This window comes from Macaca thibetana, chromosome 15 (assembly GCF_024542745.1).
Source record: "Macaca thibetana thibetana isolate TM-01 chromosome 15, ASM2454274v1, whole genome shotgun sequence".
Taxonomy (NCBI): Eukaryota; Metazoa; Chordata; class Mammalia; order Primates; family Cercopithecidae; genus Macaca; species Macaca thibetana.
In genome coordinates, this window is record NC_065592.1 from 53,165,646 (window position 1) to 53,179,956 (window position 14,311).

The following is a 14,311-nucleotide window of genomic DNA, read 5'->3' on the forward strand; positions in this document are numbered from 1 at the left end:
TAAAAAGCCCTCATTGACAACCTTCAACCCACAATCCATGGTGAAGCACAGGAGCCTTGGGGATCTGCCCCCAGCACACCTCTCCACCTTTGTGTCTCACTGCTCCTGCCTTCAAAGAGCCCTGATGAAGTATTTGTAGTTCCCCCTGACTCACCTTGCTCTTACTGGGCCTGTGTGCGTGCTGCTCCCACTACCTGCAGTATGCTTACCCACTTCACCTGGATGAACTTTGTCAGTCAGGATTCACCTTAGGTGGGCATCATGTTCTTCCAGGTCTCTCCTCCAACTTTGAGTTGAGAGTATTCCAGACTTTAAGCTCCATGGGATAGGGATCTTGTCTGTGCACCAGCTTATTCCCAACTGCCTGGCACATAATGCATTTAATAAATATATATTGAATTAACTACACTCTACTTAGGGCTCTTGTTTTCTTCTACACTTACAGTTCTAGCATAGCACTTAACTCATTATCATGCATCATTTTATGGGTTTGTTTTGTCTCCCATTAGACTGTGAGCTCCACAAGGCTGGGTCCTTGTCTTATACATGATTGTATTTCCAACTTCCAACATAGTGCTACTGAATGAATGAATAGTATCTACATACCATTAATCTGAGGTTTAAAGTTTCCCCAAATTCTGAAGCAAGGGGATTTATGGACTTCCCTGACAATTTTTGGATGTCATCACAATGATACCACTTACATTTTAAGGAACAGCTTGCATATATACATTTTTCTGGATGGCAGTTTTTGTTTTTTTTTTTTGAGACGGAGTCTTGCTCTGTCACCCAGGCTGGAGTGCAGTGACCGGATCTCAGCTCACTGCAAGCTCCTCCTCTCGGGTTCATGCCATTCTCCTGCCTCAGCCTCCCGAGTAGCTGGGACTACAGGCACCCGCCACTTTGCCCGGCTAGTTTTTTGTATTTTTTAGTAGAGACGGGGTTTCACCGTGTTAGCCAGGATGGTCTCGATCTCCTGACCTCGTGATCCGCCCGTCTCGGCCTCCCAAAGTGCTGGGATTACAGGCTTGAGCCACCGCGCCCAGCCCTGGATGGCAGTTTTTTTTCCCCACAGACTTCATCAGATATTTCTCCATAGCCTTCCTCCAATTCTCAAAGGGGTCTCTGATACCTCCAAAAGAGAAGAAACTGCGTCATAAAAAATTATTTCTAAATATCAATTGTTAAATAAAATGTTTGCAAAGCAGCTTGATGAATCATTTCAGGCCACTTGACCCCGATGAGGTAGAGGGTTTGTGCTTTGCGATCTGACTGCCTCCAGCAGTCTCACTGCTGCTGGACTGTGGTGCTTCCAACTGGCAGCCGGGGAAGTTTCTTCCAGATGAATACTCAGTTGTAGGGGTCCCCTTTCCACACATACCTGTAGGAGCAGTTTGAAACTCATATGCATGGTCTTCCTGGTTCTAGGCACATGAGCCATTTAAGCTGCTGCAGCCAGGACCAGTTTGTATGCTAGCCCAGCATTCAGGAAGTTAAAGGGTTTTGGGTCAAAACTGAGAACCTTCTTTGATCCACCTTGGCTAGACATTTTCTCTGGCTTCCATTAATAGCCTCAGCATTTTTTTTTTTTTTTTTTTTCCTGGCCTAGACCCACACAAGCAAGAGGAGACCAGAGCTTCTCTAAGGAGCTAAGGGAAAGCACATTTTAAAAATAACTTGAGCAAATGAATTCATCTGGCAAAAGCAATCCCACTACGTAAAATAAACCTTTTTAGTTTCGCAATAGCAGTTCCTGAAAATGTAAACAACCCCAGGGTCCACATGCACTGAATCATTTGCTGAACAGAAAGAGTCACTGGTCCAAATTCTGCAAGAATAAACACCTTATAAAACTAGGAGTCAATGACCTTCATATGGGAACAAGGAGGGCGGAGGGGTGGGCAGCAACCCAACCTAAGGACAACGAGAAAGCCTTGTGACTACATATTCAAAATGCTAGCTTTCTAAACCAAAAACTGGGATGAGTGGAGGGAGAAGGGGAGGGTGGGCACAGTCTATGACCCTACCAGGCCCCTGCCTTCCCTAGGGAAAGCCAGAATTTACTCACTGTCATGAAGCCAGAGGAAGCCCCTGCAGGTTTCACTGTGTGTTCTGTTGACAAGATAATGGTTCCATTGAAACTGTAATAACATACTTGGCCAACTGAGCCCATACTATCATAGTAACTTTGTACCCAGTCCTAGTTTTTCAAACATAATGATAATATGTTCTTTCTAATGTGGCCCATACTGTTCTAATGAACTTATGCTGAGTTTTTCTGACTACTAGAATATTTGCTGTAAATAATAAATATAATTATTCTCATTTAATATTTGTGTAGCTCTTCTTTAAAGCAGAAAGTATTTTCTAATTCCTTACTAGAACCTTTCTGTGTGAGGAGCACTAAGCTAGAACCCATATCTGAGGATGGTCAGAAGTTGGAAAAATTCGGGAAAAAGGCACTGGACTCATTTTTAAAGACCGGAAAATGCAACCTCTGGAAAAAGTTTCAAGAGTTTTTTACTCCCAGAGATGTAGGAAAGATTGGAGTAAATCTTAATATTATATTTCAGGTAAACAAAGTATCACTGTCAAAATAGCATTTATTGAGTAATGGCTATGTGCCAGGTACTTTACAGTTTCACATTTAACCCTCATAATAACCTTGTAAAGTGGATATCCCCACAATATGTGATGAGAACACTGAAGCATAGGTTAAATGATTGTCCAAATTGGATAGACGTTTTTCAAAATCTCCCCCTTTTTTTTCTCCTTTCTTATCTGCAAGGCAGATTGCCCTTTCCCTTTCAGTGAAACTTGTGCATGACCACATGACTGTCTTTGGCCAATGAAACATGAACAAGCAGCATATGTCACTTTCAGATGGAAGACTTTGCATGAGCTTTGCCTCCTTTTCACTCTGCCACAGTGTCCACTAATGTTCCAGAAGTGGCACTCTGCAGGCTAGGTCCTACTGTGGGAGCTATGGGCAGAGCCCCCTTTCCCACCCCCATCAAGATGTACATGTTGCATAAGCCATGCATTAATCTTTGCAGTTTTAAGCCACTAAGTTTTGGAGTTGTATTGATCATTAATCATGGTTCTCCAGAGAAACAGAGTGGGGGAGTGGTATTCATTATGGGAATTGGCTCATATGATTATGGAAGCTGAGTAGTCCCCCAGTCTGCTGTCTTTGAGCTGGAGAACTAGGGGAACCAGTGGTATGATTCAGCCCAAGCCTGAAGGCCTGAGAAATGGGATGGGGGATTGGGAGGGTGGGTGTCCTAGGGTAGTATAAATCCTGAAGTTCAAAGGCCAGCCAGAAGGTGGATGTTTCAGCACCAGAAGAGAGGGCAAATTCGCTTTTCTTCTGCCTTTTTGTCCTCTCTGGGCCCTGAGTGGACTGGATGATGCCCTCCCACATTGGTAAGAGTGGATCTTCTATACTCAGTCTGTTAATCTCTTCCAGAAACATCTTCACAGACACATCCAGAAATAATGTTTTACCAGCTATCTCAGTATCCCTTAACCTAGTCAACATTTAAAAATTAACGATCACAAGCAATTGTTTCCATAGCAAAACCTGGGTGACAGACCAAGTGACCCAGATGACTAGAATTTGACCTTCTTTTGTTGCCCATACCATACTCTGAACTAACATGATGTGCTGCCTTCCAAGCAGAGAAAGATGGCTAAAGTATCTTCTACCTAATTTGAGTCACAGAAAAAAAAAAAAAAAGATTATTAACTACAGTGACAAGAATTGTGAATCCCCAGGGGGCAGATCAAGACATAGGTAAGAGAAGTGAGGAAGATCTGGGAAATGTCCATTGAAAATTTACTCAGAAGAGTAGAATAATTAATACAATAATAATATATATTGAATTATAATATATTAATATCTTGATGTATTTCCTTTCAGGCATTTTTAAGTTATAGACTTTGAGTATATTTTCTCAAAGGGGTTCTATATAAGAGACTATTTCTTAATACAGTTCCTAGCTTGGAATTGCTCACTCTGTTTCAAGGCCTCTTGCTGGTTTAAGCTGAGCTTATTTTCTTACAGACTTCAAAACAGTAACCTTTTCCTTCACTAGTCAGTACACAAGATGGTCTTCATTTCCAGTTTGGAATCCCCCACTGTCAGAGCCTGAGACAAGGACTAGTATGCAGTTAGTTTATTTGGGAGGTGATTCCAGGAAATGGGAATGAGAGATCAGTCAGCCTGCAACACGAAGAAGGAAAAGTCAATATAAAGATGAATTTGGCAATTGGCCATTTCAGACAACTAGGGCTAAATTTTGCTTGGCTCTCTAGGAAATGTAAAGAATGCTTCCCGTAATTGCTCACCTCAAGTATTTATTCATTGACTCCCATGCTCCATTGGTTGTCCCTGAGGACTTTAGCCCTCCCTCACTGCAGCACAGACACTGTGCTTTCTCCTAGGCTGAGCAAGCTCCTGCCTCTGTGGAAACAGTCCCGCGGCAGATAGTGAAATGATGGCTGCTGCGTGCTTGAGAGCTGGGAAAGAGGCCACATCATAAGTGCACTGAAATCAGAGATATGTCAAGAGATGTGACACAGGGCATCTAAGGTGTCTGCTGCACCAGCTATAACTTCCTAAATGCTCAGTTCTTAACAGAGGGGATGGATGCAAGGGAACAGTCATGATTGAGAGCGCCAAAGAAGCTCTGTATGAACCTTAGGCAAGTTTCCCAATCTCCAAAATGAGAGTATTAATACCCATCATCCAAGATCATGGGGAGGAATAAATATGTGAAAATGTCCAGCACAGGTCCTAACCCATAGTAGGTGCTCACCAAATGTTAGTTCCCTGCCCTCCATGCTGTGCGTATCCGGAGCTGCACTAGATGCTGAGGCAAATGGTCTCAAATGTCCTTTAACACTTAATGACTCTGAGATTTTTTCTGAGCTGCCTACAGGTTATTAACTATATTAATTAATAATAATAATATATATGACCACTTCAGGCCACTGAGGATACATTTTGCTTGGATCTCTAAGAAATGTAAAGAATGCCTGCTGTGGCTGGGCGCGGTGGCTCAAGCCTGTAATCCCAGCACTTTGGGAGGCCGAGACGGGCGGATCACGAGGTCAGGAGATCGAGACCATCCTGGCTAACCCAGTGAAACCCCGTCTCTACTAAAAAAATACAAAAAAACTAGCCGGGCGAGGTGGCGGGCCCCTCTAGTCCCAGCTACTCGGGAGGCTGAGGCAGGAGAATGGCGTGAACCCGGGAGGCGGAGCTTGCAGTGAGCTGAGATCCGGTCACTGCACTCCAGCCTGGGCGACAGAGCCAGACTCCGTCTCAAAAAAAAAAAAAAAAAAAAAAATGCCTGCTGTAATTGCTCACCTCAAGTATTTATTCATTGGCTCTCATGCTTTATTGGTTGTCCCTGAGGACTTTAGCCCTCCCTCACTGCACCACAGACACTGTGCTTTCTCCTAGTTTCTGTGGCAAGTGACAGGAGCCCACCTCAAACTAAAGCAAAAGGGACTCCATTGGCTCTTGTAGCTAGGAATTCCAGGGTTGGCACTGGCTTTGGACACTAGTGGATGCAGGAATTCAAACAATGTCTTCAACTCTTTCTTTTGGTGTTTCTCTCAGCTGTGCTTCTTTTGTTGTTTCTTTTTCCCATTTTACAGATAAGTTCATCCATAACTGAGAGAGGTGAAAAGGGGATGGCTGCAGAGAACTCTGGCTTATTTCATTCTTGCTTGCTGACCTCAAGGTCCGTGTATAAACTCTTGGAGAAGAAGCCCTCTGGTTGGCAATGCTTGGATCATGAATCTACATTGTGCCCTAGAGGGTGGGTCCCTTGAAGTGGAGCCTGCTGGAACCACATGGGCTGGGGCAAGGTGATAGGGCCAGAAGAGAGAGGTAGGCAGGGCTGCTGGCCAGGCACTCCTCACCAAGACAAGGCAAGAGGAGGGGCATGATTGAGGCAGCGACACAGAAAGCAGACAGTAGAGGTCATGGCAAGTGTGCCATTACTTGCTACCTTTGGTTGATGGGAGAGTCACCTTGATAGGGCCCCGCAGTCACACCACATTTAGGAGGAGACAATCCATTTGCCACTTCTGACAATGCCAGAAGAATCACATATTTCATCTGGCAGTTGAATTTGGCCCATGCTGAGCTTCAAAATACAGAGCTGTCTTGGAACAATGGCTCAGTACATTCATTTGGTGTCCAACAAAGCCTGCCTCTGTTGCCTTCCCTCTCTCTGTGTGCCCTTCAAGATCTTCAGTGTGCTTTGGGGAGAGAAAGAGAAAACGTCATATCAGGGTAGCTCACCCCATGTGTCCTGGACTCAGGAAAAAAGTATCTTATCACCTTACTCTCTTGTTATTATAAAAAATAAAGTTGAATGTTTTCAAATAAAGAAGTATAGAAAAAATTTTAATTTACCTGTTATGATTCTACCTAGAGAACCATTGTCAACATCTCGGCATATGTACTTCCAGATACTTTCCTATGAACATATACAATGTAGATTTTTTAATATTAAAAGGGTATCATATGATACCTGGTGCTTTGTATACAGGCTTTCTTTACTGATATGTAATATCATACACAGACAAATGCACAAATCCTAAGCCATCAACTCGTTGAATTTTTATTCACTGTTTTTAATACCTGCATTGTGTTCCATTGTTAGGCTATCTCACAACATATTTAATTAAGCCCCTATTGATGAATATTAATTTACTCCATTTGCCAGTTCATTCCAGTCCAACATTTATCGAGTGGCTACTTATAGGCCAGGCACTCTTGTATTCATCAAGACCACCACATTATCTGTATCAGTTATTTATTGCCACAACAAAACTACATAACAAATCACTCCAAAATGTAGCACCTTAAAACTACAACTACTTATTATTTCTCAAGAGTCGATGGGTCAGCTGAGCAGTTCTGCCAATAGGGGTCAAGGTCAACACATTTCAACTAGACTACTTGGAAGGTAAAAAAGAAATGAGTGTCCAGGTAGGTGTATTCTTCCAAAAATAAAACAAGGAATGAGGAAATTGCAGGTAGGATAAGAGGGGTGGTTGGCAAACAAACCCCACAAAAGGCAGAAAAATTTTAAAGAAACATAATGCCAGACTTTTATGTCATCATCCAAGAAGATGCTGTGAAGTATAACCTGGGGGGTAGTAGGGTAGGAGTAGGGAGAGCAGAGGAGAAGGAAAGGAGATTGCTTTTAATCACTTTTGGATTCCTTAATAACAGACATGACTGGAAGTATTAAAATTTAACAAAGGATATCTTATTAATTTTCCTGTATATACCACTGGTAATCTTCAACATCTCTCCTTCCCTTCCTCCCTTCCTTCTTTCCACCCTCCCTTCCTTCCTTCTTTCTTCTTTTGCTTTCAACTTCCTTTTCTTGTTTCCTTTTGCTTTCTTTCTCTTCTCCCTTTTTTCTCTCACTCTGGGTGTATGTAGTAGTGTAAAAAGGTTGACAGAGAAATCAAATATAACAGGAGCAAGGCCCTGAGAAAAGCACCTGGCATCCTGTAGGCAAACCATCGTTTCTAAAAGAAGGGACTGAGAGATTGAGGAGCTCAGGGCATTGCCAAATGAACAAGGCAAGCTCATCTATTCAGTAACAAACAAACGGAAAATGGCCTTTCCAAATAACTGACCTATAAAACAGCCTTTTCACCAGAGTACCATAATTACTGGCCAACAGCAACAATGAAAAACAACTCCCAAACCAAGAAATATTTCTGGATTAAAAGCCATGAGATCTGGATTCTAACAAGCTGTGCTCCTCAAACTACAAGTACAAAATCTGGCTCTACACTAACAAGCTATGAGCCTCAAACTGGTGACTGGCATGTTTGGGTCTCCATCTTCTTCTCGGGGGTTGGGGTCTTAGAGACCCTTTTCCACACCCTGATTCTCTTACTAGTGTATATGCTTTCCTTTTGACTTCTCATGCTGACCATCTGAGCAGTACTGAGAAGCAATTTCAAATGAAAACATCGTTTATCGTGTGCTGAAAGAAACCAAAAAGAACACAGGAAAACAAAAAGACAATGAAAGAGAATGAAAATGTAATTCATTTTATTAAAAAGAAGAATTGTTCTTCTGGGACACTGGATAGAAACCTTGATGAGTTACCTAGCCGTCAGAAATCCTTTAACAAAGAAGAGAAGAGAAAGAAAGAAAGAGGGAAGAGGGCAGGATAAAAGAAAGAAAAAAGGAAGGGAAAAATGAAGGAAGGAAGTTATCTATTCATTTCTACAGAGACTCTGTTGAGCATTAGACAACAAGACTTGGGAAAAAATTAACTGAAACTTTTCCAAAAATCTTTTCAGAAGGATTTTTTTCCCTCTGAAAAGCATCATTAGGGGCTGTTAAATACCCAAGGCAAGCCTCTTTCATATTACTTACTGGACATGAAACACTAACGCAATTGAGGCTAGCCAGAGGCCATTTAGAAATTCAATAATTATTCAACCCAAGGGGCTTTCCAAATGGTGAAGTAGCTTCTTAAGAGGAAATTAATATTGAACAGTATATCAAACCTAATTGGAATCTTGAGAAAATAGTTCTGTGTAGGTAGAACAGCTAGAGGCTAAAGAAGATCAGGTTGGGTGATACCTTCATTTTTGTCTCTTGCCTTAATTATGATGTAAAGGGAAAAATCTTGTTTATTTTCTATGCCAGGAGGGTAGGGGGTGGTTTGGAGAGGTTCCAAGTTTATCAAAAACTACCTTCAGTCTGGCAGTAGAAAAGTTTACTTCCTTCATTTCTTTCCCACAGACATTCAAAGAGAGCTAAGGAGATACAAAAACCTTTTTTTCTGTATTTGCAGTGCAAGGCCGTTGGGAATTAATGACTGATTTGTTGGTGAGGGCAAGGGCATTGATCGCAAAAGCAGTAAAGCTGTGTTTCTCAAAGAGAGAAAGTCTATTTGAGATCTTCATTATTTTACTATTTAGAAGAGAAAGGGGCGTTATATCACGTTCGAAGCATCCAAGACTCACTAGCCTCTTCTCGATCTTTCTATGCCTTTCTATATCAATTGCTTTGAAAGCACAACATTCCAAACCCATTGAGCACACAGTGGCCTGATTTTTCCATTTGTGAAAGGTGCTAAAGTCTCACTGTAGGATTAATGTCGGAGTCCAGGCTATGGGCTTGTAGATGTGACTCCCTTAGACTTTGGTTCTCCTGGCAACTAACCCTTTTTGGATCATATCTAAGTTGACCTGTTTCATAGTGAGAGAACTCCTCCCCATTACTCAGAGTACTGAGGCAGATCACAAGTGTACCACACCTGGTTAACGTTAAGCCAGAGCAGAAACATCAGGCTCATCTCTTGAGAAGAAGGGTCACTTGTTAAAGATACAAACTATTTTTTTTTGAGATGGGGTCTCATTGTTGCCCAGGTTAGAGTGCAGTGGTGCAATCATAGCTCACTGCAGCCTCAACCACATGGATATTTTTAAATAAGAAAAAAATACCATCTAATAGAGAGATATGAAGGAGCACTGGGTCACTGTAAACAAAACACATTCTAAGAGCAGGAAGAAAGAGTATAGTCTCTTTTCAATAATTTTTTTTTTAACTTGGGAAAGAACATTCACTCTATTCCTATAGACTAGAAAGAAGATAATTGTCCATTATGATTCCAAATGACACTATCTTGTTCAGCTGTCACTGAAACAACTTTGAACACTGTCATACATTCTTCCCAGCTCCCGACCTCTGACCTTTTTATGCCTTAATTCCACTTTCACAAAATGGGATTGATGTAATGTGCATTTCAGAGGAAATGACTATAGACATTTAGTGTCATTATAAATGCTGAGAAGTATGCTAGCAGAAATTATGCCTTAAGATCATATATGGATTCTTGTATGGTTTGAAATTGCTTAAAAGATAGATATGATCTCTAAAATGTATATATATATGATGTCTTCTTATATATCTATAAATCTATATATATCACATATATAAACTTGCTATTATTTGAATTGCCATTACCTCAGTGCTTAGGGGAAGCCATGCACATTTGTTTCTTTTCAGTACCCAGAGTTAATTAACATAAGTTATTACAGAAGTTCCCATAAGCATTGAGGCAATTTCTCTATACCTGTGACTATTTAACGTTTTGAAAACAAAACAGAAGCAGGTAAGGAGGAAGTATGCTTTACTATTGAAGATTTATTAGGTACACATTTAGATTTGTGAACTCACATTGCTTAGGATGAAAGGAAGGACTCTTGAGGATGTCTGCTGTTTGTTAGTGAACTGCCTGCAACAATTACAATTAGCACACACACGAGCACAATGAACTGGGTAGTCAGACTTAGCCAAAATAAACAGAAATAGCCTCTTGCCAAATTTACTTTGAGTAGCCCTTGAACTCTGAGCACTGCTGCCCAGAGCAATATGACTGTAGGTCCAAGTTTGTTAATGACTATGCAAATGTGCTTTCTTCACTTTTACTCTATTGTCATCTGTCTATTACAATGTTGCTATGGCGACATCTTTCCAATATCCCTGTGCTCCTTTGGTATCCTTTAAGGGGAAGCTGTAATGAAGTGGCTTGGCAAAAGAATCCTCTTGGAATTTTTTTTTTCAAATGCCACTGAAGACTAGCATGACTTTCCTCTTGTGGGAAATGTATACAGCGTGAGTTGGAAATGACGGAAATTAATCTGTACTGACTTGGGCAAAGAATGTGAATGTTATTTATTCTATTCCAAACTACCTGAAAATATTCTTTCTGTTCCTAATTTGCAGAAGATAACATCTTAAGGGACACTGAAACTTGTGCGTGTATGAGTATAACACGTGATGGGGGCCCTTGAGCTCATGAGGGAGGGGCTACATGTGTGTGGGGTGAGAAGTATGCTGGAAAGAATGACAGGTGGTGACGCTGGAGCACTTACCATGTGACAGGTGTTACCCTAAGCATGTTGTATGTACTCCTTCATTGAATACCTGTATTATCCTTATTTTATAAGATGAGGTAACAGAGCTTCAGAAAGGTTAGACTCAGCTACTATGGGTCTGTCTGACTCTGATGTTCATCCTCTTAAAAACTGGGGCAGTTTGGAAATGAGATTCCTCGGTGATGAACAGAAATATTGCTTAGGGGCTATGTTTTTGTATCTGGCAGTTTTCTCATATTCGAGTCTTATATTCACAATCGATATCTTTACATTACACAAATGACACAGAATTAGAGTCATTTAATCCAGGGTTGATATCACTAAGTCATGACTATTTATTAAATGTTTCTTAAAATATCTGAGATGACTTGATATTGCAAAAGATTTAAGTGATTTTAGAAGTTCTCACTTCGTAGTTAGTTGCAGAAACCTCTTTTGGAGGAGGGATGTTTTCTCCATATATCTTAATTTCTACTTAATGTATTTCCACACCGCTTTGAAGTGTGTAGTAAGAATGGTAAAATGCAGTACTTCGTCATTTGGTACACTTCAACCAATATGCACTAAGATGTGATCATATGGGGAATAGAAAAATGTGAAAGACCCAATTCTTTTTCTGCAGAAGGCAGGAAGCTCATATTTGATTACTGTTACTATGAACTATAAAAACGTTTTAAATGTAGTTTACCCGTAACCATCACCCTGCAAGGTGATGCTCCCCGCCAATTTACGGAGGAGAATACCGAGGCTTTAAGGTTGTAGACAGACCAAGACCACACAAGTAGAGAGTGGCGGGCTGTGGGTTGGACTTTAAAATCTATGTTCATCCATAACTCCCAGTGTGTTCTAGTAAATCCGCTAAAATCCGAGTATTTTCCAGTGATTGATGCTCCGCTCTGTGTCAGGCAGTTCGTGGTATCTTTCAACAATCAGAAAATTCTGGGGAAGGCAAACCGTTTCCCCCTTTCTAGGTGCCTTGAAAGTGGCCGTGGTAGACCCACAGATCATCCTTTCTGATCTGACACCTTCTTCACTGCCCTGGCCCGAGAGTCAGTGTCTTTTCTGCAAGGCTGGAAGCCCCCTTAGGACTGGTCATGTCCCATCTCTTTCCGGAGGGAAGATGATCCCAAAGACGACTTTTCTCCCCACGGAGCTGCCATTCCGCAGGCGGCCGCCAGGGGTCCCCGCTCGGCGTCCCCGCGAGACGGTCGAGCCCCGGCCGGCTGCGCGGCGCGCTGGGTGCATGTGGGGGCTGCTCCGGAGCGGCGGCGGCTGCCTCTGGAGCCAGGCTCTCGCCTGTCCGCCGGTTGGCTCGCTGGGACCGCGCGCACCGGCCGCAGAGTCCCTTGAGTGGATTGGGAAGCGACGCCCCACCTGCCCCGAGCTCACCATTTTCCTCTCGCGCTGGCTGCAGCTGACCCGGCGAAGGAAACCGACCGGGCCCTGGGCTGGAGGTAAAACCCCACGGTGAGTAAGAACCCGCTCCAAGCGAGGGGAGGCGGCGCAGCCCGGTGGCTGTTCGCCCCCGACCTCACCCAGGCGGGCGGCGAGGTGCGGGGCGCACCTGAGCGCTTGTGCAAGAAGGTGCGGGAGGCGGCCGACCGGCCCGCTGCCGGCCGGCCGCGGGCTTCCGGGGCTGGAGTCTGCTTCAGACCCCTGCCGGCGCCTGGGCTTCTGGCCGGCTCCTTGTGTGCACTTCCCGGCAGGAACTAGGGTCGCCCACTTTCCACCCCGGGATCCGTGGCCTTGATTTGAAAAGATATAAATCAATAAGATCGTCCTTCTTTCGGGGTGCAAGTCACCGAGCCCATCCCCAGCCGCGGACGCATGCAGGGTGCGTGTTGGGCTGTGGGTGGCGGGAAGACAAACTTTTACAAAAGTGCTCCCGGGCTGGGGGACAACGCTTGGGCGTCCTGATCCTGAGGGAGGAGTCTCGGCTTGGGGCAGCGTCGGGGAACTCCACGCTGTAAGCCAGGTCGCCCCCGGGGCTGACAATGCCTCATGGAGGTGGGGAGCGTGTAAAGGCCATACAAATCGCTCTTAACTTTGGGGCCAACAACTGTCAAACATCTGGAATCCCAGCCCTCCCTTTCCCTGAACTGGGGAAGAAGGTGAAAACCCTTCCACTTTTCTTTGATTGCCCCTTCCCACCTTCAGACCCCTGCTGGGAGGGTAAAGCGCAGACCCCTGGCGCCTGACAAGTACCAGAGACCCTAAATCTCTCGGATTCCCCCTCGCCCTCTTTCCTGACCCTTTCCCCTAACCCTCCCCGCAGGGACCTAGCGACGCAGCCGACTGAGATCGTGGCGAATGGCCTTTTGTTTCTCCGCGTTTCGCCTATTGTTTGCCTTTCCAACATCTGGCAGGGCTTGGGGAGAGAAGGAAGCCCCTCTGGTCCTCCTCCCCGGCCCCCATGCCAGCTCCGGCAGGGGATCCCAGCTGGGGAAGCGGAGGAGCCCGACCCCAGCGAGGCCGCCCCACCCCGCCCTTGTGGTTAGAGGGCGGAGGGAAAGTTGTTCCTTCCCCGCCTCCGCTGCTGCCTGTGGCCCGGGGCGCATTTCTCAGATCTCAACCCAGGCGCGCCGCAAAGGGCGCAAATCCGAGAAGGTGCTGCTTTCGAGACAGTGGAATCGTGTTCCGCCCCAATCCAAAGTGTCCCGTGGTTGGTTCCAGAGGATTTCAATCTCTAGCCAAAGGCGTTGGGGCTGGGCTGCTGTTAGGGCAGTGGGAGGGGATCGGGGCACCTTTGATAGGCGGAAAGCTGAGATTCTCGAGTCCACAAGTTTCCAAGGGCGGGAGGGCAGGCTAGTCGCCAAAAAGAGAACGGAGATGCAAATAACGAGGAAGCCTCCTGACGTTGCCTGGAAATAGTGGTGTGGTGGTTCACTCCGGAATGAACGTGGAGTTCTGGCTTTGAGTACCGCTCCAAGTTTAAATCTCAAGTCCCCTTTCTGCATTGTAGAAAAAGAGGACTCAGAGGACGCAGCGCAGATACGGCCAGAGCACAGTTCCTCTTCCACGTTCCCGCGAACAAGTGGCTTAGGATGGCCCTGAGTACCCTGTGGGTGCGCTTGCTGGGTTGCAGGCGCCCCTGTTTCCCTGCACAAGTTAGATGCTTATGCATTGTGTTCATTCTTAGTGTGGATTATTGATTAAAGAACTGGGGCAAAAGCAAAGTAGCTACTCTGAGAAGGCAGGGTCCCCAGATGGTGCCCAGCGAGTTGTCTTGCCTCTGAGGGGAGGCTGACTGGGACTGCACCTGTTGCAACCTATACCTCCCCATAGCCTTGCAGTTGACCTGCTGTTGCCAGCTTTTCCTGTGGGATCCCCAGTCAGTCCCTCTTCCAAGGAAGCTCGATTACACTTTTGA

General features: G+C 44.5%; 1 protein-coding gene across 2 annotated transcripts in view; it reads left to right on the plus strand.

Annotated features, from left to right (window-relative positions):
• The first annotated feature begins 12,258 nt into the window (after positions 1-12,258).
• The window catches only part of MOB3B (MOB kinase activator 3B), a 213,583-nt gene continuing 211,530 nt past the window's right edge, over positions 12,259-14,311 (plus strand). The window contains exon 1 of one of the 2 annotated variants that reach the window (XM_050761651.1): positions 12,259-12,408. The gene's annotated coding sequence lies outside the window, so the exon portion shown is untranslated. The remainder of the gene's footprint in view (positions 12,409-14,311) is intronic. The other variant, XM_050761655.1, reaches the window with a different exon arrangement.